Below are 26,290 nucleotides of genomic sequence, written 5' to 3'. Positions count from 1 at the left end.
GGGCCTGCAAATTCCTTCCTAAGAAGCCCAATGAACACAGAGTGTGTAGGCAGGAGGGGAGACAGCCACTTTTGTCCGTCTGGGGGTGTCACTGAGAGCATACAGCCTGGGTCATTCTAGGCAGGGCACTGGGATGCCCTCAAGCTCATGTAGCAACAAAAGTGCTGAAATCAAATTATTTTAAAAATCCATGCATTTCTGTCTTGGCACAGAATCTGGTACCTTCTGTTTCCAAGTAAGCAGTAGAAGTAAAGGCTGGGGACCTGTATTTGAGGCAGATACACTGCCATAGGGGGCATCCCTGGGTACATTTCTACCAGCCCAGCTTCCTGGCTGAGAAGTCGTGGGGGAATGTCTGGTTTTATAAGTGAGGAGATAAAGGTGAAGGGAACGTAAGAAATGTGCTTACGAAAACACCCAGAATCCATGCCCAAGTCTCTTAGTATGATGGTCACATTCTTTCCCTGTTCAAGAATCCCTAATACAGGTGGGCATCATCTTTTCCTAACTGCTTCTTGTGCTTGTCCCAATTGCTAGCTTTTCACTGAGCCTTCCCTCACTTTATTTAAGATTCTATGGTGTGCTTGGTCCTGGATTGATAGTTGCATGGCTCAGGGGTTTAAGCATATTCACCCAGGCAGGGCTCTGAGCACTCTAGGTCTTTAAGATATGCACAATTACAATGTGGTTCGTCTCATGAGCTTGAGCAGGGCTTTAGTGGAGACAGGGAGAAAGGCACCAGACATGAACGTGAACACAGCCCATTCATTATTGAAGGCACCGTGCCAAGGTGTCAAGGTCACTGCATTTCATAGAGGAGGAAATGGAACCTCGGAAGTTGCTCATCTTTCAAAACACCATTCTGGGATGGAAACTGATATAACCTTTTTTTACTTGGCAATATATGTCAGGAGCCTAATAGTACCTCTAACCCAGTAATGTGCTTCTTGGCATCTTTGTAATGAAATATGCAGAGTTAGGTTTCAAGAATATGCTGTCTATTGCAACATTGGTCACTGCTTTTCTTACAATGATCATTAAGGGTAGTAAAGCAAACAAACAAACAAAAATACCTTAAATGACCAGTTGGGAGAATGATTAACTAAATTATGGTAGATTTAATGACTAGACAATTGTAATGACTTCCAATGATTGTGTTTTCCCAAAAAAGTTGTAACTACATGGGAAAATTGCTCAGAACCCATCAAGAGGAGACTCACTTATCAGTGTGTGCATAAACAGAGGAGAGGATACCAGCTTCAACAATGGCTACTGCTACTTGGTGGCATTGTGGGTAATCTTCTGTATATATGCACGTCTTTATTACTTTAATAAAAACAAGAGGAAGGTTATTGACTTCCAAATCTGTTCAAGCAGTCCCAAACTGGACCAATAGTTAATATGCTCTGCCATTATCTTATAGATTGAACCAATAGTTGATAAGCCCTATTGCACACTCGATAGGCTGAACACATAGTGATTAAGCATGGCACATCCTTGCCAGATTGGATCAATACTGATCAAGTTCTGCCATGTTCTAGGCATCAAGTGGCCACATTAATGTATTCATTCTTGAACAGATAATTATCATATTTAGGTCATGGATAAAGAATTAAAGTTCAAAAGTGAGTGGCCTCTTTTAGGTCTCATGGCCCCCACATGTATTTAATTGGGTTCTTTTCTCTAGCAGAGGCTCTTTCCTGCCTCTGCTATACTCCAGTAGAGAAAACTAGGGAAGGTGGGAGCCAGGCTGCCCTGAGGCTTAAGGGACCCCTGGCAACAAATATAAGGAAATTCTTCCAGAATAGAGGGACATAAGCCTGAAAGGTGGGGGAGGTGCCTTCCTACATAAAACCCACCCTCTCCAGTAGTCACCAAGAACATTTTAATGAAGGAAACTCGATGGCAGCTAAAACTTAAATGACCCAATGGGGTTTCTCCTCTTTATCCCTCCCTCTCCTCATTTGCTCTCCATCTTTTTCTTCCTTCTGGTCATTTGAATAGTTTTTACTTTTTGTTTTTGTTTCACCGCTCACCCTCCCAGTCAGCATGCTGACATTCTTCCCCACTGACAACATAACCTACCAGGGTGACCAATCTCCCATCACCTACAACTGAATGCCTGGTTCTAGATTAATCGACTTTTGAATTATCTCAAGGTACAACAGAGGTCCCAAGGCACTTCTGGGGGAAGTGAGTGGGCTAGGGGGTAGTGAGGCATGGTGTCAGTCAAGCCACATACCCTGCCTCCAGCCCACACAGCATCTGTTTCCATCTTGGGCTGAGTCCTGCCCCCCCCCCCCCCCACGCCCCCCCCCCCCCCCCCTCCCCCCCCCCCCCCCGGTTTCCCTTTCCTTCGGTTGGGCTCCCTGCTCTTCGGCCTTTTGTTTTCCTGACCCTTTCCGCTCCCTTGCTGAGTCCTGGGTTGGTCTGGAGAAGGGACCAGCCTCTAGTTCCAGATATAGATAATTATAAATGTATATAATGCCTCAAGAATTAAAATTTTCCTATTGATACAAATCATAGTACAGGACATGCCTTTCTCTCTATTAAAGATATCCCCAAGAGTACAATAGTGGCATTTATATATTTATATATTAGGGGTTAACCAACAGTCATCTAACTGAACTTAAGGCCCACCCAAGATGAGGGAATGGTACTGTAAACTCAGCAAACTACCCTCTGGCTGATGAAGTCATAGACCCCAGAGGAGAACCTATACTGCCAGTTTACCAAACCAGTATGACTGCATGCTAAATACTTATCTTTTTACCCACAGATAACTGTAGACCTCATCTCTCTTCAAAGACCTTCATTTTGTAGCAGTCAGAGACCATCACAAAAAACAACTGGTCAGAAAACAGTTGTATCCAGCTGCAGAGAACAACTGTATCCAACCCCGATACATTTACGATCCCCTACATGAAAATCTCAAGGAACAATACAGGATAATGTAAGAGCCAGAGGGCTGATGACTGCTGAGAGATAGCGAGATATAGTATCTTTTTATAAGACACAGGCTGTACCCATAAAAATCTCAACAATATGATTACCTAAACAAAACATGCATAACGACAGTACCAGCTCACGTGACAACATGGATGGGTGAACTCTCACAAAGTACTACCCCTAGATGAAGAGCAATAGTCAATGAATGGCTAATGAGAAAGGGAGATTCAGTCTTCCTCAGAGATGAGCCCCTTGATAGGTTATCTAATCCCAACCAGTCAGCCATAAACATGTACATATATGTGAGCAACACTAAATAGACTCAGCTGCTGTATTTATATATTCATATGTGTGTGCACATACATATTTATATGTATTTAACAGGAATAATTGAAGAATAGGTGTGAATTTGAGAGTGATCAAAGAGCCACTGGAGGAATTAGATGGGGAGGGGGGCTGGAAATGATATACATACAGTACTCATATATGAAATTCTAAACAAAAAAATGTAACTAAAATAAGGCTTTTCATAGTTTCCCATTCATGAATTAGAAGAGCAACGAATGAGAGTACCCATCTTGTAAAATACAAAGAAGCCTGGGTAAATTAATTCACACATGGCTTTCGGAACAGTGCCTAGCACAGAATATGGCTCAATAAATAATAGCTATTATGATATCATTATTGTTTTTATTATCATCATCATTATTGGAGAATAGAAGACAATTTCTCTCCTCCTTTACTCCTTCCTCCTCCCATGTTAGCCAACTAGGCATGTTGAATTCCATGGCCTCCAGGTAAGGGTGGACATATTCAGGTATAAAGCTTCCACTGACCTCCTGGATTTGAAAGCTGAGGTGGCCAGAGTGCCAATCGCAGAAGTGATTTGGTGCAATTTACTGACTAGAATTTCTGAATGGAATTGCCTGCTTGATTGTCCCTGTCCACTGTGCCCCAACCCTATCCTCACATCAACAGCCTGCAAATCCCAGCATGTGAAAATGGCCTAGATCATTTCTGCCTGTGTCTTGGAAATCAGTAAATGTAAACAGTTATGTGACCAGTAAATTTTCAGGTGAGGGAAAACAAAATTAAGATAAAGATGTCCTTAATTCCCTTGGTAAGGGAGTCTTGCCTAGTACCGTCTTGGGGCCTTGGTGAGGGCTATTGGAGAGGCATGGTGTTCTCAGAAACCCCCCTCTTCTCCCAGAACCCAGTGTGGGAGTGTGGCTAGCTGGCAGCTCAGCCTCAAGCCCTCCCCCAGGAACTGGCTGTCCCATGACGAGCTGCATTAACAGCCACCACATGCCTCTAAGAGCAAAGGATACAGCAACTGATCGTTGGATGAAAACGCAGATCCTTTGCCTTGGGTGACTTTTACTGGCGTTCGTTTGTGTGTGTGTGTGTGTGTGTGTGTGTGTGTGTGTGTGTGTGTGTGTGTGTGTGTGTGTTTTGTTTTGCCTTTTTTTCCCCTCGCTTTATAAGATGTGAGAAAGAGGCCTGATAGCTTTTATGGTGCTAATGCAAAGATAGGAACTTCACGGTTCTCCCACTGACCCTAGAGGGTATGGTTTTCCACAGAAGTTTTTCAAAGTCTGATTGAACTATCAAATGCCATCTGTGAGCCCACACTCATCAGATATTGTGAAACATTCTGGAAAGCCAAGATAGAGTAATCCCAGCCTGAGCAACATGAGAAAATATAGAATGCTGGAGCTGTCAAAATTCCTAGTGTCCATTACATTCAGCCACCTCATTCCGCAGATGTGGAAGCAGGAGCTCGGAGGGGTCGCCCAGCTGATTAATTGTAGAAACAGAGCTTGATGAAAGAGCTCCCATGTTGGGTTGCTTTCTGTTGCTGTGATGAACACCATAACCAAAATTGGCTGGGAGAGGAAAGGGTCATTTTATATGCGTCCTGATCACTGAGGGATGTCAGAGCAGGAACTCAAGTAGGAGTGAGGGCAGGAACCATGGCGGATGCTGCCTCCCGGCTTGCTCTCTGTGGCTAGTTCAGCTTGCTTTCTTATAGAACCCAGGACCACCCGCCCAGAGGTCCTACGAGCTACGGCGGGCTGAGGTCCTCTCACACCAGTCATTAATCAAAAACCAAAGCAAAAATGTCCCCACAGACATGCTCACAGGCCAGCCTAGCTCCTCAACTGAGGCTCCCTGTTCCCCCAACCTTGGTTTGTATCAAGTTGACAAAAGCCCATCCAGCCCCACTTCCCTCACGGCTCAGGGCTGCTTCCCACCCACCATGGATGTGTGTGTGGATGTGTGTGCACGTTCTCATTTAGTCATTGCAAAATATTTAAGAGCTCACACTGCAGGGTGCTGTGTGGGAACTGGGAACACAGTGGTGTGCTTCGTAGCTTTGCAGTTTACGTCCTGGTGAGGGCAGGGAAAAGGTGGCGTCTGTCTGTCTGTCTGTCTGTCTGTCTCTCTCTCTCTCTCTCTCTCTCTCTTTCTCTCTCTCTCTCTCGGGCAGTAGACTGGATGCTTTGGACCCAGTTTGTAGGGCTAATTTGAAGGCTGTGGGCCCTGTAGGAGGTGAGGTCTGGTCAGTGGAAGCTGGTCACTAGGGGTGGACCCTTGAAGGCTAGAAGCCCCACCCCTTGCAGTAGCCCTCCCCCTCCCCACTATCTGGGCTTCCACAGCTACCACCATCACTCACAGAAGGAACCATTCCACTTCTCCTCCATGCTGGACTGAAACAACAGGCAAGAGAAATCTTTCTTCCCTTTAAGTTTTTTGTTTTCGGTTTTTTTTTTGGGGGGGGGAACATTTGGCCAAAATGGTGCAAATGTAACATAAATGGCTGTTGCCTTTTGAGGATCCGCCTACAAGTCTCAGTCAGTCCATAAAACAAAAACACCAACTCAACAAAACACCATCACAGATGGAATTAGGGGCGGGAGCAGCATCTAATCCCAGAGAAAAAGCTCGGCGTCTGTTCATAGCAGGTTATAGCTAAGGCAAAACTAAAACTACCCTTTCTCAAAGAAGAGGCCAAGGATTGCCGGGGCCCAGCAAACCGTTTATAACCACATCCATCCAATCACTTGTTGCGTGACATTGTCAAGTTTCTCTACCTCTCTGAACCTCCATTTCTTGATGCCCACAGGGGTGCCACCCTTAGCCTGTGGTTTCCTCACCTTGTGCGTCCAGGTCCACAGAGGGCTATGTGAAGCCCATTCCCAAGCCTCTGGCCTCTTTTGCTCAAGGTCCCAATCAAAGCAGTCTCCTCTTATGAACAGTTCTGAGCCTCAAAGCCCAGAATGTTCTCAGGCAGTGCCTATCACACACACCTGCGCTGGGCACACACGGGGCTTTGCAACAGAAACTGCTTCTGGATTAAGTGCCTTGTCCTTCATGAAGCCTCTGTCCCTGTAGATGACAGCGGGCCTCTTGTGTGTTCCCATGGCAACTCCTACCTAAGCTTCCTGTAGGAAAATGCCAGAGGCTGGCATTAAGGAGTCCAGTGCCTGAGTGTGAGAGTACTGAAAGTGGGTACACGGAATGGGGCCACCCCTCCCACAGCCCCGTCTCGACAGCTATCACCCGGGGCAAGAACTCCAAACCCGTTCCCCGGATCCCAAGCTGGGTCACATCTGCCTTGTTCCGCTTCATAAATGCCCAGTACCTTCTTCGGTGTAAATGGTTTTGCCAGACTTAAAGCACACATACCCCTCTTTCCCGTTTTCTGTTCTCAAGAGGGACCATGGTGGTACTCTGCCTCCGTAGGCACTAACTATAAGTCCATTTAAGTCAACTAAATTCTCTCTCTTTCTCTCAGTGTATTTGAGAATTTCCTATATAAATATGTTTTGATCAAATCCTCCTCCTACTCCCTTTCTTCCAGCTCTTCCCACAGCCTTCCTCCCAAATCCATGTACTCCTTTGAAAACCCAGAGCCAGTTAGTACATCATATATCAAGCTGCTACTGTCTTGGACGCTCCTTCCCCATTAGATAGTGTCAGAAGGTGCTATTCAGGCCACTGGGGGGAAAGAACATCAACAGTCTTATCTAGCTGTGGACCCTGTGAGCTACAGTGACAAGCAGCCCATCGGTGAAATGGTGACAAGTATGTTTTGGGAGCAACCAACTACTCTCTGATTAGATTTAAGGCTTGCTCCACAGCACAGAATTCATGCTTGGTACTGTTAATAGCACCAAGAACACACGCTGGACCATAGGCCCCTTTGGCAACTTAACTACTGTGATCCAGCCAAGTGGACACATACTCAACTGCACCCTGAAGACTTATACCCACAAGTTAGTGGGTAGGTGGCAGTTACTACAGACTCACCACTAATCAAAATGCAGAGAATGTGAGGCTGTGGAGCACATGTCCCGAAATGGGAAGTCCATAGTGCATCTCTCCTCCTCCCCTCAAGGCTTAGGGACCACTGCAGAGGAAGGGCTAGGATAATTGTAAATCAACTTAATTTAAATTCAATCTAAAACCCAGTGTTTCCGTCACCGTGGCCACATCCCCAGAGGCGAGAGTACAGGAGACTTCTGTCACCACAGAAGAGTCCAGAGTGCAGTGCCTTGGCGAGCTGCCCAGTGCCTCTATTTTCATGTCTGCGTCAGCTGCCATAATTCCCAGTCTTTTACACTTGTGCCCAAAGAGCCTACACTGAATTGGAAGGTGCCCAAATACCACATCCGTCCAGAGCCCCAGACTGTGACCTTATTTGAAAAGGGGGGTCCTTGCAGACATAATTGATTAAGGTGACCCTGGAGAGGGATTGGTCCCAGTCCAGTATGGTTGTGCCCTTGTAACATAAAGAGAAGTCACACACAGAGATACAGAAAGTCTGTGACCAAAGAGACAGTGATGTGTCTACAAGCTAAGGACTAGAAAGGACAGACAGAAATGACCAGAAGTTACCAAGAGGCCTGGGAGGACCCTTCTCTAGAACCTTTGGAAGGAGCAGGGCCCCACCAATGCCCTGATTTCAGACTTCTGGTATCTGAACATATGATAGACTAAACTGTCATTTTAATTTTTCCCCTTATGAATTTGTTGCAGTAGTTTCAGGGTACAATGTAGGGCTAGGCCCCAGGATCCCTGCATTTTCCTCCAAATTTCTCTCCCTTGAAGACATCCTGGTCCTGGGACGTTAATTAATACACGTCAGATATTAACCTCTAGGCAGTGAAAGCCACAGAAGCCAATGGGTCTCTGGCTGCACTGCTGAATTGCTAGGTGAAACAATGACCCTGGCGGAGGAGACCAGGCACGCTGAACTGGCAGGATTGCACACGGAGGAGTCAAAAGAGTCCTGAAGAGCCTGCAAATCCTGCCTGCCACTTTCTATCCCTTCCCTGCTGAGATAGAATCAAAGGTTCCCAGAAAGAGACACACCCCAAGCTGTCCAGGCAGTGGTGACACAGAGGAGGCTGGTAGCTGAGTTTATTAGCTTGCTAAATCAAGGCTCTTGTGGTGCAGGAAGGGGCTGAGACATCCACCTACTCACTAGTGGCAGTGTTGACACACTTTGTGGATATGACCGGATCTATGCTGGACAGCCGAGCCAGCCCTTGTTGCCACCTACACACAGTATACCTTTGCACAGCAGCCTTAGGATGAAGCAGTAGTACAACCTACTCATGCCTTACTCATAAAAACAGACCCAGAATTTTCCCTCTCAAATGCCTCCCTACCCAACTCCTGCTGAGGTCCCACCACAGCCCCAGAGAGCAAACATCTGGGAATTTAAGTTTTATGGGATACATTCTTTAAGGAAGCAGCCAGCAGGGGCTTTCATAACACATCATAAACGGGGCAAAGCCCCAGAGCTGAACACTGAGCCTGACCTTCCCCAACCTCGTGCTCTGTCCACAGAAACAAGTTGTTCAGGGCCATGGTTTGCCCATGAAATGTCCCTCGTACGTTTGTGTGTTTGAATATCTGGAGCAAAGTTGTGAATCACTGGGGTTGGCCTTAAGGTTTGATAGTCAGGCCACACTTCCTGTCCATCCTCTGCTTCCTTCCTGTAGACACAATATGACAAGCTGACTCACCCTCCAGACGCCAAACTTTCCCTGCCATGATGGGTGGCATCCCCTCAAATTGTGAGCTGAAATAAATCCTTTCTTCCTTAACATGTTCCTCGTCCAATAGTTGATCCCAGCAATGAGAAGGATAACTAGCATGGCCTCTGCCTTGCCTCTAGCCATTCTCCACAAGGTCAATCAACATTCTCCCCTCCCCCTTTATTTTATTTTATTTTGAGACAGAGTTTCTCCTTGTTGCCCAGGCTGGCCTTGAACTTTCCATGCTCTTCCCTTAGTTATCTAAGTGCCAGATCCCGCAACTTTGAAATGGGAAAGTAGACAGGTACTATTCTTCCTGAAGTCAGGAGAAAGAAGGCTAACAGAGCTGCTTTTCTTCATATCCCTTTCCAGCTACACAAACAAATTACCCAACACTCTGAGCCTTGATTCCCTCCCATGGAAAAGGTCTGGTGGAAACATTCACCTAGGACCTAGTGAGGTTAGTATCTAAAGGGGTTGAGAATTTGCTACATCCTACTGTCCCCGTGTTAGCTGTTAACGACCGCATGCCATGTGCAATTTCTTCCATCAAGAAGAAACTGGACTATCATTTCTAAAGCAATACTAAGCAAAGCTAGATTCCTGGTGTCATGAAAATCTACTATTAAAAGGTCACTATCCTTGTGGTACAGGTCTGTAATCCCAGCCATGCTAGAAGCTAACACAGGAGGGTTGCAGGTTCTTGGCCATCCTGAGCCATAAACTGAGTTCAAAGCCAATCTGAGAAATTTTACAGAGAATCTGTCTCAACATCTACAAGAAAGTAAAAAGAAGACTGGGGGGGGGGTTGGCTTGGTGGTAAAATGCATGCCTTGAATGTGTGAGTTCAGTGTCTAGTATCACAAAACACTACCAGCAAAGGATATTATGCAAGGACAGCCTTGCAACTGCCCACTTGTTGACATTCCTCAAGTGAGGTGACACAGGCAAGATTGTGTCAATGCCCACAAAGGATTCACAGTGCAGGTTGACCCATCTATCCCCTGCTGTGCCATTGCAGGCCTTGCTAAAAGACCCTTGCTTTATTGCTATGGGAGAGCTGACTGGTCCATTTTGCACTGTCATGCTGCCCTCATCCTCCCCCTTTAAGAAGTCAATGGTGGGAAAGCGCCAAGAACCCCTGCAAGCTCCCAAACCTCAGACTCACTGAGAATGTGGAAAGAGCCCGTCCATCCATCCTCCTTCCCAGGAGAAAAGAGGAGATTCCTGACCCAATCCTGGCATGTTCAAATGCCTTTTCATTAGCTTTTGAGGTTTTCCACTTGGATGGCAGTGCCAGACTGCCTTCCTTGGTAGAGAGTCAGGAGGGCACTAAGACCAGCTGACTCATCATCTGCCACTAGGTTTAAGTGCCTGACACAGGCCTGTAATGAGAGCAGGCTCAGTTGCTGTAGCTTCTAGAATGGCGCTTCAGTAGAGAGATGTGTTTTTATTTCAAATAAAAGATTTTTTTCTTCTTTAAACTCAAAAGCATTCACCCTGAAATTGTTGCTGTAGGGTCAGGAAAGCAGGAGCATGCTCCCATCCCTCCTGAGCCCTTCACCATCCTCCTTGTGAAGCCCTTAGAGGGCGGCACAGCCACAGCAAGTCCCCAAACTCCACAGCATATGTGCCTTTCCAGCATGGAGCTACTCCATAGCACATTGTTAAAGTGATAATTAGTGATAGACTTGCCATGAATATTCCAGATAAAATCTCTCTCCACAACAGTTGATGGAGACAAAGGGCATCACAGGAAATGGAAGAGGGGATGAAGGGGCCTCCGTGTGTGTGTGTGTGTGTGTGTGTGTGTGTGTGTGTGTGTGTGTGTGTGTGTGTGTGTAGAGCATATCCAGGATGTCAGTGGCAGGTGCAGGGTGCAAACATTTCCTCCATAACCCTCAGGGAGCCCAGTTCTACCCCCATAAATCCTGATGAGAAAAGAAAGGTCCAATTCTGGAAGTTTCTTTTATGTTGCTCTGTGAATAACACTTAAAGATGTCTAAAGATGGAAGGTCAAGGACACAAAGCCATGGAGAAAAGTGCAGAGAGATAGGCCAGGGTGGCAACAAGCAAGCTCCCTTGCTCCCTTCAAGAGAACCAGAAAAGGCTTTGGTATGGAGTTATCCTATCTTCCAGCAAAGATGTTTGCAAAGGCTCCCCACAGTCCCTTCCATATTCCCAGGGATACAACAGCAGTAGCTGAAGACTCCAGCATCCAAACAGGAGGTAGAAAAAGATAAACAAATTTTGAAGGCTAGACCGGAAAGGAAGACAATCACAGGCACTTTGTCTGCAGATGAAGAGGGCACCAAAGGCCCAAGAACATAGAGTAAGCCAGCACCCTAGGATATCAAGAAGAAAAAGCCATGAACAGTGTCTCTATATGTGCTCTGTTTGTATAGGTGTTAGGACCTGGCTGGGATGGAATCTTCTGCTTTAAGGGTGTTGTTGAGTCCTTCTAGATGGGAAGGAACATGACATAAGCACCAGGACATGCCATCACACAGAGATCTCTGCAGGCCAAGCTCTGTCCTTCCCCACTTCCAGTGCTATCAGATAGCTGGTACCACGTCCTATACTAACTGCTCCTTACTCACAAGGCCTGAAGGCCACAGTACTAGAGACAACCCTAAAGCCAACTCAATATACATTCCTCATTCTTCAAATGAAGAAGCCAAGAACCAGAAGGAGTAGACTGGCTTGGAAACAGGTGACAGTATAGTTTTCTCGCCAGGATCCATATATCTCGGGTTGCCTGCCTCCTAGAAAAGAGGGTCCCCTTCCTTTGCATGTTTGGGCTAAACTACCACCCAAAATAAAAAAATCATTTTGGAGAGGCTAAGAAACAGTATCAGGATCAAAATTTAGAGAAAGGAGAAACCAATAGCCAACATAGGGCATCCTAGATGGAGCCAAACAGTAAGATCCTGGCTCCTGGAAGGACCAGCCATGGGCAGACTCACCAGGAACAGTCTGCTCAGAAGGCTCCAAGCCTCAAAATCTATATAGGCCCCTGCACTGACACTCTTTTGGCATCACAGGCTCACCCTCTTCCTCATCACAGGCTCACCTTCAGGTCTATGCTCCTATGCCTGTCAATGAGACTTTCCCAACCATCCAGTGGGAAACTGACTCAGTAACCCTCCCTCCTACATCCTACTTAACTTTTCTCCACAGCATTCACTGCTTGGGCCTTCTATCACTTACTTACTTATTTTTTTATTATCTATCACTTTCCATTTTCAAATAATCCCTACACAGACGCAGAGCTTGGGTTCACTCCTGTTTTGCCAGGGTGTTGGCTAGTATCTGACACACAACAAATGCTCAATAAATACCAGCTGAATAAATGAATGAAAGATAGGTGTTCCCTCCACTCTTTCAGTAACACCTACCCATTCACCTACTACACATGCACACACACCCACATGAGCATACATGAACACACATGCATGCACATGCAGTCAACACACATGAACATATACTTTCACACATATACACGTACTCACACACATTCACATGCACACATGCACATATGTATGCACATACACAGACATGCACATGCATACGGTCACATACACATACATACACGTACATTCATACACATGGACACACTCACACATGCACACACGCATACTTCTATCCTCCTTTCTCTTCTTTTCCTCCTGCAGCCAGACTTCCGTTCCCATTAACAAGTATATGCTGGACCAAAGTTCGACATTCAGTAACAACACTGCCACAGCTTCCATTAAAAACACATTTCATACAAATAAGGTTTTCTATGCAGAAAATGTTCTAGAACAATATGCAAGACATCGATGGCACTGGATGTCTCCAGGAAACAATGGACACTTCAGTCTATAATCTACATATGAACTGAGTTTTGATTTATGTGATTGTAATTAACTATTCAACATGTTTAATTAGATATAACATTAAGGAAAATTTAAAACTAGCATGGGCCTTGGCTCTCATCCACAATACCATCCTACTACAAATCTTTTCCAGGGTGACAGCCCCTAGAACATGCCTGGGCTGGTGGAATGGATGACAATTCTTTTCTAGTCCTAAAACTGTCTGAAATGAGACTGTTACTTCTATAATGAGGCATCTGAGAAAGGTTCCATCAGGCAGAAGGATATGAATTAATGCAAATTTCCACATACATAAAACATGGAGACTTTGTCTCAGCTCATGAATCCCTTTACCTTTCATCACACTCACTCCCACATGGGGTTTTTGTGGGACAGATTTCAGAAGTCTCAGAAGACCATGCGGTTTGCTGGTGGTACAAACAAGGGGGTACAGGCAATGCCTTCAAGAAAGTAGGAGCCAGCGAGGGCACCCACGAGCATGAAATCATCACAATATGAAGGGTGCACTCAGATATACAATTGGGGGCGTGGTCAGTGGGTCACATGATTTTCACAGTTTTCTTCTGAGGCTTTCAAACTATTCCAGATTTTCTACCCAGAGCCTTATTATGATCTTACATTTTTTTCCTTTGTTTATTGTCAGGTAAATGCTACCAGGCTGGTGAAATGAAGTGATGTCTCTCTTCTCTAGGTCCCAATGTTCTATAATGTGGCTGCTGCTTCTCTAGGTGCAGCCTGGAGGTAGAGTATCTATTAATTTATCATATCTTCTTGGCCTGTAGCCTGGTACCCTGGAACAGTGGCTGCTCCTTAAGTGGACAATGATTAATGACTACTGCTCAGTACCCAGTGAAGAGTTATATAGTATCCCCAAATATCACCCCCAAAGACAATAGCACACCCCATTCTCCTTCCCTCTATTGTTTTCCATAGGTCAGCTCTGCTCTAAGTGAGGCAAAGGAAGCCAGAGTTACCCATTTGAAGGTTGATAGAGGGCTCTGAGGAAGGCATGAGCTGTGTTCCCAGGGACCTATGGTACTGTTACATTTAAATATATACATTTGCATTATACATATAATGACATATGTTGCTGTAAGAACACATGTGGCAATGGTTGGCTTATCATTGAAGCACCATGGGGGAGGTAGTTTCTTTTGAACTGTTTATCTATATTCTTGGTGTCTTTGTGATAATCAAAATACATGGTTTTGCAATAACAAAAAGTAACCAAATTTTGTTTAATTGAAAAAAGTAAAGTACAACTATCCTGGATAGGACAGACACAAAAGGTAAGGCTGAGTCGTGGGTAGGGGACAAGGCAGAACGTGAGCTGAGGGTTGGCAACTTCTGCCTAGGTTGGAGCCAGGCTCCAGCCTCCAAGTAGACTAAGGTTCTTCCTCCAACCACACCTTCTCCCTCTTCATGCAATCCAAACAGCAGCAGCTGACAAAGTCACAACCGAGATGTGTGAGGCAGGGGAGAAGGGCACCACATTGCTGAGGGAGAGAATCATTGATCAAGGCAGACAGCATGTGTCAGAAGTGGACCCCAGGGTATATGTGACAGCTTCTGAGAAGTAGGAATGTCTCAGGGTGCTTCTGTCTAAAGTGACCCAGGGCCATGCATAGCAAGAGAATCCAGAGGAGAAAGTGGGCACTTCCTCATAAGCAACGTCAAGCAGGATGTTGGCAGCTGAGGCAGGACTCCAGGCTCACAGTGAAGAATGGCATCCAAGTGTGACGGGACTGGACGGAGCGGAGGCCTCTTCTCATAGTACCTATTGGTGCACCTGATCATGAGTCAATATGCCACCCTCTCTGGCTTTTTCTAGCCATTTTGGGATACACGCTGCTGCTCCGGCTTCTCTGTCCCTGTGCCAGGTTTTGCAAAGTGAGAAAGACTCTGCTGTGCTATCCTCCATTTGGTGGGTCTTGGAGGGGCATCCTGGGTACTATGTCCATGGCATGTCACTGTTAGTACCTGAAAACAGGGAGAACATTTATCAGAATGGAACTTCACTGTCCTGTTTCCATCATGTCATGATGAGCATAAATGGGAAAGGGGGGGGTGAGAGAGAGGTAGGCAGGATGCCACAGAAACTTGGGAGGAAGTCATATACACACACAGCGAACAAAGACAGAAGGGTCGATTGAGTGACAGGAGGAAGGACACACAACAGACTCAGGAAGGACTTGGATCACCAGAGACAGCATTCAGAAAGGGGCAGAAGTCATGCATAGACGGGAAGGCCAGCCTGGGCTGGTGCACTCAGATTCCTGGCCATGGCCATGTCACCTTCTGCTTTGCCCATCTGCCTCTTAGTCTCTGCCTCCTGGTCCAGAAGGACCCCTCCTCCAGCCCGGCCTCCCCATCCCTCTTCCTAATGGCCCTCCACTGAGCATACCAGAGAAATTAACTTACTTCTACCACTCGGGCCAATGTGACTCTTGTCCAACTCTCCTGGGGCTTCTGGCAGCATGTGCCTTGGTGATCCCTGCTCCCTCTGAGCTCAACATCTCAGTCTCTGGCTGTGCTGGAATCTGCTTCTGCAACATCTTTTCTTCCTGTTCTTCAGGGAAGTAGCAGGGTGCTTTGTCCCTCGGCTGGACAAGACGTGGCAGGAGTGGGCAACGCAGGGCCAAATCCGAGACACCAGACTGAGAGGGACAGGAAGGGGAAACACGGGGCAGTGCTGGGTGATCTGGACCACCGGTCACCTCACTCTAGTTCATGAGTGGACAGCTAGATGAGGGACGCCAGATGGACCAGACTGCAAATCCAGTGCACAGCCAGGTTACCTTTCATGGAAGACTGGGCCCTTTCGGCACATTGATCTTCATTAATACAGGTGCTAGCGGATCCTCTTCCTGGTATAAGCTCATGCTTTAAAACACATCAAAACTTGCCAGAGTCAAAAAGCTGATCTGCTTTGTCAGTCCCCATGGAAGCAAATCCATCAGCATTTCTGGGAAGCTCCTGGAATGGGCCACCCTCTTGCTAAGGCTTCCCTCCAAGAAACACCCACTTGAAATGCCCACTCCACCAGGGTGGGACATAGCAGTAAACAGGACCACCTGGACCAACCCCAGATGGGTCAAGCTCTTTCCTGCTGCATCACAGCAAGGACTGTGGTGCAAAGCCAAGCTGGATAAACACTTCACAGGCACAATGTGAGCCACAGCCGTCACAGTAACTGATATAAGAACCAAGCCCCGAAGCCCGCAGCTTAAAGCACACACCCTGCTAGACATACCTGGACATCAGCATCCTTCAGAAACACCTGGCAGCCTTTCAAAAACACAAATCTTTGACTATGGTCCCAGTACCCCTTGGCTAACAAGTTCTCAGGTGCTATAGCTGTGGTTCAGAGGTCCACACCAAGAGAGTTCAATGGTATCACTTATTTAACATGAAATATGCCACTAATAAACTCATCTATCTACCTACCTACCTACCTATCTATCTATCTATCTATCTATCTATCTATCTATCTGTCTATCTCCTATCTACCTATCTTCCTTTCTCTGTCAACCAGGACACAAAACTCACCCAAAGTGGAGGCAGAAAAACCACAACACAAAGAAGAACAAGGAAAGCCTTAATGTTCTTTGACTCTACCTACTGCATCATCAAACAAAATTCAAAGAGGGTGGTTGCTCAAACAAACAATTAAACAAAAAGCAGAATCCACACTAGAACCCTGTAGCTCTTCTCAGATTAAGCTCTAGAAGAACCGTTGCTGGATGTCATTGCTGGAGTCAGCAGGGTCAAGAATGTCTGTGATGAGTGAGTTTGGGCGTTCCCTTCCTGTGTTCTGTCAAAGCATCCACTGCACACCACAGTCATACAGAGTCAGGCAGTGGCTGAAGCAGTGCCTGGCTGCTCCAAGATCAACTGTGAGTTGCTCAACTGAGACCCAGACCTCAGGCGTGGTCTTCTCAGGAATTCCACAGTGTGGGGCAGGCGGAAGAGAGTGCTCTGCTAACTCCTCTCATGAGGCATAGGCTTGCTGAACCATAATGATGACAGCACAGCCTAACCACCACGACAAACATCATTTCCCAGCACTGTGTTCTGTGTCTCCACTTGGCCCTTTGCCCTGGCTAGCCCCTCTTCCTGGAAAACTGCTTTTCCCAGCTTTCTCACACCAGGCTCTCTGTGCCCCCACAAGCTGGAACCTTGTAGGTTTCCCTCTTCATGTCTCTCCTGACCATCTCTCATCTGGCTCCCTGCTCACCCATGTACCCACTTTCCTTGCCTCCTCTTCTGTTTTCTTCACAGCCTGAGCACTACCTGAAGCATCTTGTTCCATCCCCGTGTTCATCACTATCACCCCAGCGCATCCACAGTGTCTGGCACAAGGACTACCAGGTCCACTGAGTGAACAAACAAATGTTCAAAGTGACAGAGGCCACCCTCTCTCAACAGTTTCCAAAGTCAAAGCCAGAGACGTTCCTTCCCATTTCTCTCCCTTTTGTAGTGGGAGCTCAGTCTTCAGCAGGATGAAAAGGAGGGAGAGGTACCCTTCAGTTGGAGCTCTCAGTGACAGGAAAAAGAAGGCAGAGGTTCTGGGACTGAGGTGGCACCAAACCCCCTCCAGATCAATTCCTCTGGAAAAAAAAGATGCTGACGAAGCAGGTGTATCTAGACAGAGAGCCCAGGAGGCATCATAGTACAGAGAATGGTGAGATGCTTTAGGGGCAAAAGAATTGGCTTCAGATCCGATGTTCATCATTTAAGTCTCTCTGAGGGTTTGAGGGTTTATTTCTTCATCTATAATGAGGCTAGCTGAGAATAACCAAGGCTGATGGTTTCTAAGAGGAAGGGAGCACAAGTTCTCTGACAACAGCAAATGTATATATAGCCTGAATGGAGTTATTAACAATAAGACTCGGAAGTATCTAGGGATCTGACCGATAACACGTCTCAGGCGTATATCTCCGTAAGTCCTGTTCTCTTGGTCCTGCTGAGCCCCCAGCACTCTAGGGTATAGACACTCTGGCCCAGAAGCAGCAGCCTAGGGGTGGAACACTAGACATCTGGAGCTAGCAGCAATGCTCACAAACAGAAACACACCTGGAATCCAAATAGAAGACCACTATGGAGGCCACAGGGGAAGGCCAGGCACAGTCAGTGAAACCTGAACTGTTGAGCCGTAGAAAAAAGCCAGGAGCTCTCTACTTCCCACCCAAGGTTTCTAGATCACCAAGTCCCAGAGATGGAAACTTTAGAGGAGTGCGCTCTTATCACTGGGTGCTGGTTTCTTTAGGTCCTTAGGGTGATAACTATATTCCTCTAAGACACCATCTGTGATCTTTCCTCTCCCCTGGGTATCCTTTATCACCTGTAGTTGGAGCTGCACTGCCAATTTCCAATTGACCCCACTGTAACACTCCAGACAATGGGTCTCTTGACAAGAAGACAACTTCATGTTATAGATGATGCCCCCTCCTCTAACCCAATCACTCCCAAACCACTGTCAGTCTTCCCTGAGTGGTAACTTTAATGACAAGTGTTATGCAAAGAGTAACTTTATCATCTCTATCAAGGGTTCTATGCAGAATAGCCACTGGCTGTTAGTCACAGACAGCTGAGAGCATATGTGGAACTATGCTACATTCTCAGGAAGACACCATGCAGTAGCCAATCTCTACCATTAAGCAACCTACAGTCAGACTGGGGACAGAGAATCTCATACCACCATCATGACTAGGGTGTCAGAACTCATTGCAATAAAAGAAGCATCCATGGTGCACCATGTGGGGAGCTCTAGAAGGGCTCTGACCTGCTTTATTCATGGGGCATCTGGAGCATGAGTGAGCCCTCAGGTTTCTGGACATGTTGCTTTTGCTGTCATGGGTGTTGGTGGTTGCCTGAGTCAGGAAGGTTTCATAGAACCAACACATACCAAGGGCTAAAGGATTTCAACATTCAGGAGAGGAGCAGTGAGTAAAGAAAAGAAGGTAGATTGGGCTCAGATGGGGTGCGGATGGGGCTGGCTGCACCTTTAGCTAGAGTTTGAGACACCTGTGAGTTCTTGAAGGCAAATCCTCCAGAAGTTGCTTAGCACCTCCAACTGCATCTTAGCTGGTTCTGGGCTGATATTGTCAGTTGACATCTGCCAAAGCATCTCACACTCTGGAGACCAGTGGCCTCAGAGATGAAAGAAAGGGGCTGGAAGGGAAGCTGAAGGGCTGGGAAACCACGCACATACTGCATTCTGGGAGGATCGAGGAAGAACAGCTGGACACTGTTACTTAAGACATCCTTGGCAGATATGGCTGGGACCTGTCTACAGGTGTGAGGTTGGGCAGAGTTGGCCTGAAATCCCACCAGCGGGATGACCTCACTTCTACCTTAGTTTTGCTCTGTCTCCAAGGACTCCTGGCTGCTCCTGAGCATGTCCCCTGTGTGGTCCGGGGAGGCTGTCTCAGTAACTTTTTGCCACATGCTCAATAAACTGTCAAACTAAACTCATATCAAAGCCGCGTTCTGCCCCCCATATTCCCAATGGATGTTATTCTCACAGCACTTCTCACACACTGACTGATCACTGGCCTTGCCTCCTTCACCAGACCATGAGACCTGGCTTAAGAACCATATCCTGGTTCTACATCAAGTTTGCACAAGGCCAGGCACGTGACATCCAGGGGGAAGCAGTGCATTTGTGAGACAGGGGTAATTGCTGTCCTGGTGTTGATTGAAGACCAGGAAGTCATAGGCACTGAAATGAATCGGAGGCTGATCAAATGGACTAATATCCTGTCTAGAGAATGCAACCACGTGGGGGTGTGGCCCACACAGCCAGAACATCAGTTGTTCACACAGAAGTCAGGTGCTGCTTTCTCATATGAAGTCAGCCAAGCTTTATATATCAGTAAAAAACACAGACTGAAGACACCGTGTTGAGAGCCAAATACAGAGTATCTATTAGCCCGAATGGGCTTACAGGCTAATCCTTTATAAATTCTAGATAGCAACTTTGATCCTTGTATCACCAGTACCTGATGCATCGTAGACACTGAATAAATAAATGATTGCTGATCAGAAATCAAATGAATGAATGAATGGTAATGAAAGAACAGATGGGTAGTAGAGGGGAAGCCGGATGGATGCCCAAGTGTCAAGACCCCGAGCAGTGGGATGGGCAAGCTCAAGGTGACCCTTCTGCCAAGCTGTCAGTGTGAACATTGCATGGTCTTCTGTGTTGGCAGAAGGCAGGGTGAAAGATGAGAGCTGTAAATGAGTCAGCCACCAGCTTGTCTGGGGGCTATCTCCACCAGAAGTCTGTCTGAAGCCAAGACAGTACTTGTCCCAAGCTGGTGCTTGGCATACCATGGGTTTCTGTTCCTTTTAAGATTTACCTTACATTTTCTGGGAGTTAGAGTAAGAAATGTATCTCCAGAGGCTCATGTATTGGTTCCCAGTTGGTGTGCTATCTGAAGAGCTTTAGAAAGTATGGCTTTGCTAGAGGAAGTATGTCACTGGGAGTGGGCTTTGAGAGTAAAGCCTCAACAACCTACATGCACTTTGCACCCTCTGTTTCTGGCTCCGTTAAAGATGTTATCTCTCAGCTTTCATACCTACTCACTACTACCTTGATAGACACATCCCTCTGGAATGGTGAGCCCAAATAAACCGTTCCTTTTATAAGCTGATTTTGGTCACGATATTTATGGTAGTTTGAGTGTAACTGGCCCCCATAATCTCATAGGGAGTGGCACTATTAGGAGGAGTGGGTATAGCTTTGCTGGAGGCAGTGTGTCACTGTAGAGGTGGGCTTTGAGGTTTTATATGCTCAGGATACTACCCAGTGTCTCAGTTGAGTTCTTGTTGCCAACAAGTTGTAGAATTCTCAGCTCCAGCACCATGTCTGCCTGCAGGCTGCCTTGCTTCCCGCCATGAAGATAATGGACTGAACCTCTAAAATTATAAGCCACCACCTCAATTAATGTTTTCCTTTATAAGATTTTCCATGGTCTTGGTGTCTCTTCACAGCAATAAAATCCCTAACTAACACAGAAGTTGGTATTAGGGGCTGGGGTATTGCTGTGATAGGCCAGACAATGTTTTCATTTGGAGGAATTTTGACTTTGGGTTTTGAAAGCAGTGGAATGCTTTAAGTGCTGTGTAATGGACCATACTCATAGGAGCTTGGAAGACAGAGGTACTAAGAGTTATTTAAACTGTCAGGGGCTCACTCAAGAGGCTTCAGAGGAGAAGAATTTAAGTATGTAGCCTAGAGATCATTCTTGTGATATTTTGGTGAATAATGTGGCTGTCTTTAGACCTGGTCCAAAGAGTCTTCCTGAGGCTAAAGTGAAGAATTTTGGATTGATTCTGTTGGCAGAAGAAATCTCAAAACAGCTTAGTGTATACTCTGTCGTGTGGTTACCAGTGTTCATGCTTATAAAAATTTATAACAAAAAGCAGCAAGCTGATCAGGGTAAGTTACAAAATGTAAATTTCGAAGAAAAAAAGCAGGAATTAGAATGGAGCTAAGTCCTGTGTTCAAGGAAATAAATGGATTAAAAAATGAAATATAGTGAGTGGTGACCTCAGGATAAGATCCTACCCAGCTAAGCTTCCCACTTGTGAAAAGGAACTAAAGAAAAGCATAGAGCCCCATGTAGTGGTGCACACATTTAATCCCAGCACTAGGAAGGCAGAGACTGACAGATCTCTGAGTCTGAGGCCAGTCTAGACTACAGGGCAAGTTTCAGGTCAGCCAAGCTTAGACAGTGAAGGGAACCCTGGAAAACAGAAAGCGGATGAAGATGTAATTGAATGAGGGGGCATGTTCCAGCCCCAGTCCAGCAGAACTTGGTGCTTTAACCACATGGTTCTGGCTTTGGGGTTAAGGATAGAAAAATGAAAAATGGGTTATGGAATTTGCTATCGCACCAAAAGAAAGCTGCTGAGACCAGGGATGTACCTGTTCCTAATTGGAGGCCTACTAGAGAGGCCATTGTATGAAGCCGTGAAGTTGAAGCCCAGATTGACTTGGAAAACAGAAGATGTTAGAGATGCCAGAGTTGTGGGCTACCTGCTGAGGAGAGCTGCTAACAGTGAGTGGAACCAGCCCAAGGGAAAGAAGTGCGTTACAGTCAACAAAGCCAAATAGAGCTAGAGAACTGAAGAGTGTTTTGACATCAGATACAGAAATACAGATTTGGGAGTTTTCCCAGCTGTTTTGGTCTTGCTTTGCTCCAGTATTTCCTTACTATGCTCCCTTCCCTATGTTTTAGAACGGTAGTGTATATCCTGTGCTATTTTGTGTTAGAGTATGTGATCTGATTATTTATTTTGATTTTTTTGAAGAGGGGGTGATCATAGTTAAGAGATTGCATGAATCTCAGAAGAGACTTCGAACTTTGGACTTTAAAACATTGTTGAGACTGTGATGGACTATGGGGACTTTTGAAGTCGGACTAAATACATTTTGCACTATGATATTGTTACAAGCTTATGGGGGTCATGGAGTGAAATGTGGTAGTTTGAATATAATTGGTCCCCATAATCTCATAGGGAGTGGCAGCGTTAGAAGGTGTGCCTTTGTTGGAGTGGGTATAACTTTGTTGGAAAAGTGTGTCACTGTGGGGGCAGACTTTGAGGTTTCCTATGCTCAGGCTAGCACCCTGTGACTCAGTTCTCTTCCTGTTGCCTACAAGATATCGGACTCTCAGCTCCAGCACCACATCTGCCCTCATGCTGCCACGAACCCTGCCTTGCTCCCCTCCATGGTGATAATGGACTAAACCACTGGTAGGGTAAACCACTACCTCAATTAAATGTTTTCCTTTATAAGAGTTGCTGTGGTCATAGTGTCTCTTCACAGCAATAACAACCCTAACTATGACAGTGTTTTGTTACAGTAACAGAGAAGTAACTAATACATGCCTCCTGTTCTATACATGCTGATGGAGAGGAAGGAACACAGCACCCCTTTGTGGATTCCATGGGGAAAGAAAGGAATCATCCAGACAGGGTGCTCCCCAGCTCTTGCCAAAAACTCCCTCTCAGTTGCCTCTGAAGCTCTAGGTGGGCATGTGTGAGCCCAGTGTGGGACTACTCCTTAGCCTGCAGGAATACTGCTGGGAGGGAGTGACATCTGAGCCACCCATTTGGAATGCCTAAGGTTGCAAAAGCAAAGTTATTTCAGGTTTAACTGAATTATAATTTATTTTCCTAACTGATCATTACTGCTGCCGGCTCTATAAATAACCACCTGGGGAGTCTGCTCTTCTGCTCCCAAATCCTCCAAGAGCCTGGCTAGGATCTCTGTGGTTTCTGGCCTGCCAAGCACACAGCACATTTTTCTGTGCAGCCCTTCAGGGAATCCTGCAGTGCATGCCAAGGAATCTGCTGAGTACTACCCAGCTCGGTCCTCTCTTCCTGACCCAGATGCTGGCCTCCAAATGCTGGCCTCCAGACCAGCCACCCAGTGTCCTCCCCTACCACAGGAGGTGCCACTCCTTGGTCACAGGTGGTTCCTGAACCAAGGTCTAGGCTCCTCTGTTTACTCTGCTTCCCTTCACTGCAACCCTCCATGCTCAGAAGATGAGAACTACTTAACTAAAGCAGTCCAGCTGCAGCATCACTTGAGGTCAAGCCTATGGAGAAAAGAGTTGGTCTGATGGTGTGGTGGTGTGTTGTGAAGAGCCCACACAGCCCCAGGAAGGGGGCTGTGGTTTACGTGAAATCAATCTAAGCAATTTAAAGAATATACTTCAGGGGCAGAAGAGGTGAATCAGGTGTTAGGATCACTTGCTGCTCTTGCTGAAGATCCAAATTCAATTCTTATCATTCACATTAAGATGCTTACACCTGCTTGCAACTACCATTACAGGGGGGCAATGCTCTCTTTCAGCCTCCACAGGCCCTGCACACACATGTGCCCATACACATACATGTAAATACATTTTTTAAAAAAATTAATGCTATCAAAAAGAATATAATTAAGTGTGACTCAGCTTCATGAAGTGCACTCAAAGCCCATTCTTGACTGTGTTCTAACTGGCTTGCAGTTCCTCACTCGGGGACCTGAGAAAGATGTGATACTCAAAAGACTACTGAGTTCCAAGCATTAATGTATTACATTTTGACAACATGATGCCATCGTGGATGTCTTCATGCCTGCTCTGGCAATGAGGGGCCTGAGAAAAAAGATTTGAGCAAAGTCACCTATAAAGAGGCAAAGAATAAAGGTCAAGTCCGTCTTCCTACTGCTCCTCCTGCTGCCCCTCTACTAGAGGACCAGAAGACCCTCTAAGGTAGGGATGGAACATTCTATGCACTTCCATCACACTCTGATCACCTGAGAGCAGCACCTACCAGGACACATTAGAATCTGACTCTCCTCTTACCCAAAGTTTTAGCCATGAACCCCAGCAGTAAACAACTGAGCATTACTGCATATGCATATATTTATTTATAATTTAAATTTATAATATATTGTTATAAATTTGATCTGGAGTAGTCCTAAATGCCCAGGTGTTAAAGGTTTGGTCCCAGCCTATGGCACTGTTGGGAGGTTGTGGGACCTTCAGCAGGTTAAGACCTAGTGAAAGGAAGTTGCATCGTCAGGAGCATGCCCTACAAATGTATTGCAGGTTAGTTTCCTCCTCATCCATCCTTTGCTTCCTGGAAGCTATGAGGCAAGCAGCTCCCCATCATGAGATGGACTTTATTGTAGAGAGCCACCGGTGGCTCTCTACACTTTATTTCAGACTTAAAAGCAGTGACGCCAATAGACCATTGACTGAAATCTCTGAAACCATGAGCGGACACAAGCCTTCCCTCCATACAAGTTGATTTTCTTAGCTATTTTTTCACAGTGATGGAAGCTGACCAACACTGGTGATCTACAAAAGCAGCACCGAGGATCACGTATGTGTACACATCTACCTGGGTGTCTGTCTACTTTCCTGACATGTTTTCTTCCTTCCCCATGATGAATCATCTCACCTTCTGTGGCCTCTGATGAGCTCATTCTACTTTGGAGACTACTGTACTGTGTGTTCATCATCCATCCGTCATCCTTCCCATATCCAGTGGCATCTTCCCTGTGCTGGGGACTATGCTGAGTACTGGGGATACTGGGTAAACAGGATGGCCACAGATCATGCCCTTACTATCCAGTGTATGAAACATTGTCAGATGGTGACCATGACCACAAATAAAAGAGGGGGATGAGAACAAGCCACACTGGACTCAGTGAAGGTCTCTGTGAGCTGCCAGAGAGACAACTGGAACACAAAGATCTTATCAGAAGAAAGCACTTGTGGAGGAGGAGGCTGAAGGGAAAGTCAGTAGGACTAAACTATACATTGTTAGTATGCAGCAGATGGATAGATTCTGTCTTCGTATCCATTCTGTTAGCCTGTGTCTTTATAGGTGACTTAAGACCATTAATATTGAAGGATAGTAATGACCATTGATTATTAATTCTTGTTGGCTTTGGATTTGGTGGTGGTGGTAGTAATGTGTGTGGGTCCCCTCCCCCTTTTTTATTTTGCCTTTGATAAAATGGGATTATCTATTGCCCATGTTTTTGTGAGTGCAGTTAACTTTGTTGGGCTGGAGTTTTCCTTCCAGAACTTTCTGTAGGGCTGTTAGAAGAGGAGACAAGAGACCTGGGAGATGACCTCAGGTTGGAAGTTCCTACCTCAGTTAAGTCTTAGTCCTGCTGCTATGGGCTAGGTGACTTTGGGGATTAAGTACCTTCTGTCCTGTGTTATTAAAAGTTATAGAAAGCAAACACATGAAATACCAACAGGTGCTCAAAAAATACCCAGCCTATAGTCAACACCCACAAATGGCTCCCTGTCACTGGCCTTCTCCAAAGTGTGGATGCTCATGTAAGCAAGGCTTAGCCAGATTTCCACGATGCTGACCAAAGTAGCTAATGCTGTGCTGGCTAATAGAACGAGTGCAAGGAAAATCTGGTGAATCGATGGGTTCGAAATGGATAATGACTACCAAAACTGAATTTGAATAAATATTAAACATGGGGTCCATCAAGATGGCTCAGTGAGTAAAGCTTCATGCCAAGCTTGATGACCTAAATTCAATCCCTAGAACCCATGTGGTAGACAGAGAGAAGATGTCCCTGCAAGTTGTCCTCTGGCATCCATATTTGCTGTGGCACATGCACAAGCACGTGTGCACTCACACACACACGCAAGGCACATGCGTGCACTCACACACACACGCAAGGCACATGTGTGCATGTGCACACTCATAGAGGCATACACATGTATACTCACTAAATAAATAAATGTAATTTTTTGTTTAATTACGTCTTCTTAACCATTCTTTCTTTTCAGACTGAAAGCAGTGTCATATGTAACCTGTGAGTCTTCTGCACTTTGCACTAACATGGGGTCATGCTGCATTTTCTACTTCAGGTGT

At 46.0% G+C, this 26,290-nt stretch overlaps 1 protein-coding gene across 3 annotated transcripts in view; it reads right to left on the bottom strand.

The window, feature by feature from the left end:
* Positions 1–26,290, bottom strand: part of Hivep3 (HIVEP zinc finger 3) — a 311,747-nt gene that overhangs the window by 238,894 nt on the left and 46,563 nt on the right. Inside the window, exons 2-3 of one of the 3 annotated variants that reach the window (XR_007834774.1) lie at positions 15,299–15,534; positions 14,098–14,857 (exon numbers count right to left, since the gene is read on the bottom strand). The exons of the other annotated variants lie outside the window; for them this stretch is intronic. The gene's annotated coding sequence lies outside the window, so the exon portion shown is untranslated. Of the gene's footprint in view, positions 1–14,097; positions 14,858–15,298; positions 15,535–26,290 lie in introns of those variants that run through there. 3 annotated transcript variants of the gene reach the window in all.

This window comes from Phodopus roborovskii, unplaced genomic scaffold (genome assembly GCF_943737965.1).
Source record: "Phodopus roborovskii unplaced genomic scaffold, PHOROB, whole genome shotgun sequence".
Lineage (NCBI taxonomy): Eukaryota > Metazoa > Chordata > Mammalia > Rodentia > Cricetidae > Phodopus > Phodopus roborovskii.
Note: the sequence above shows the minus strand (reverse complement) of the source record. Positions and strands in the feature narration are given on the sequence as shown.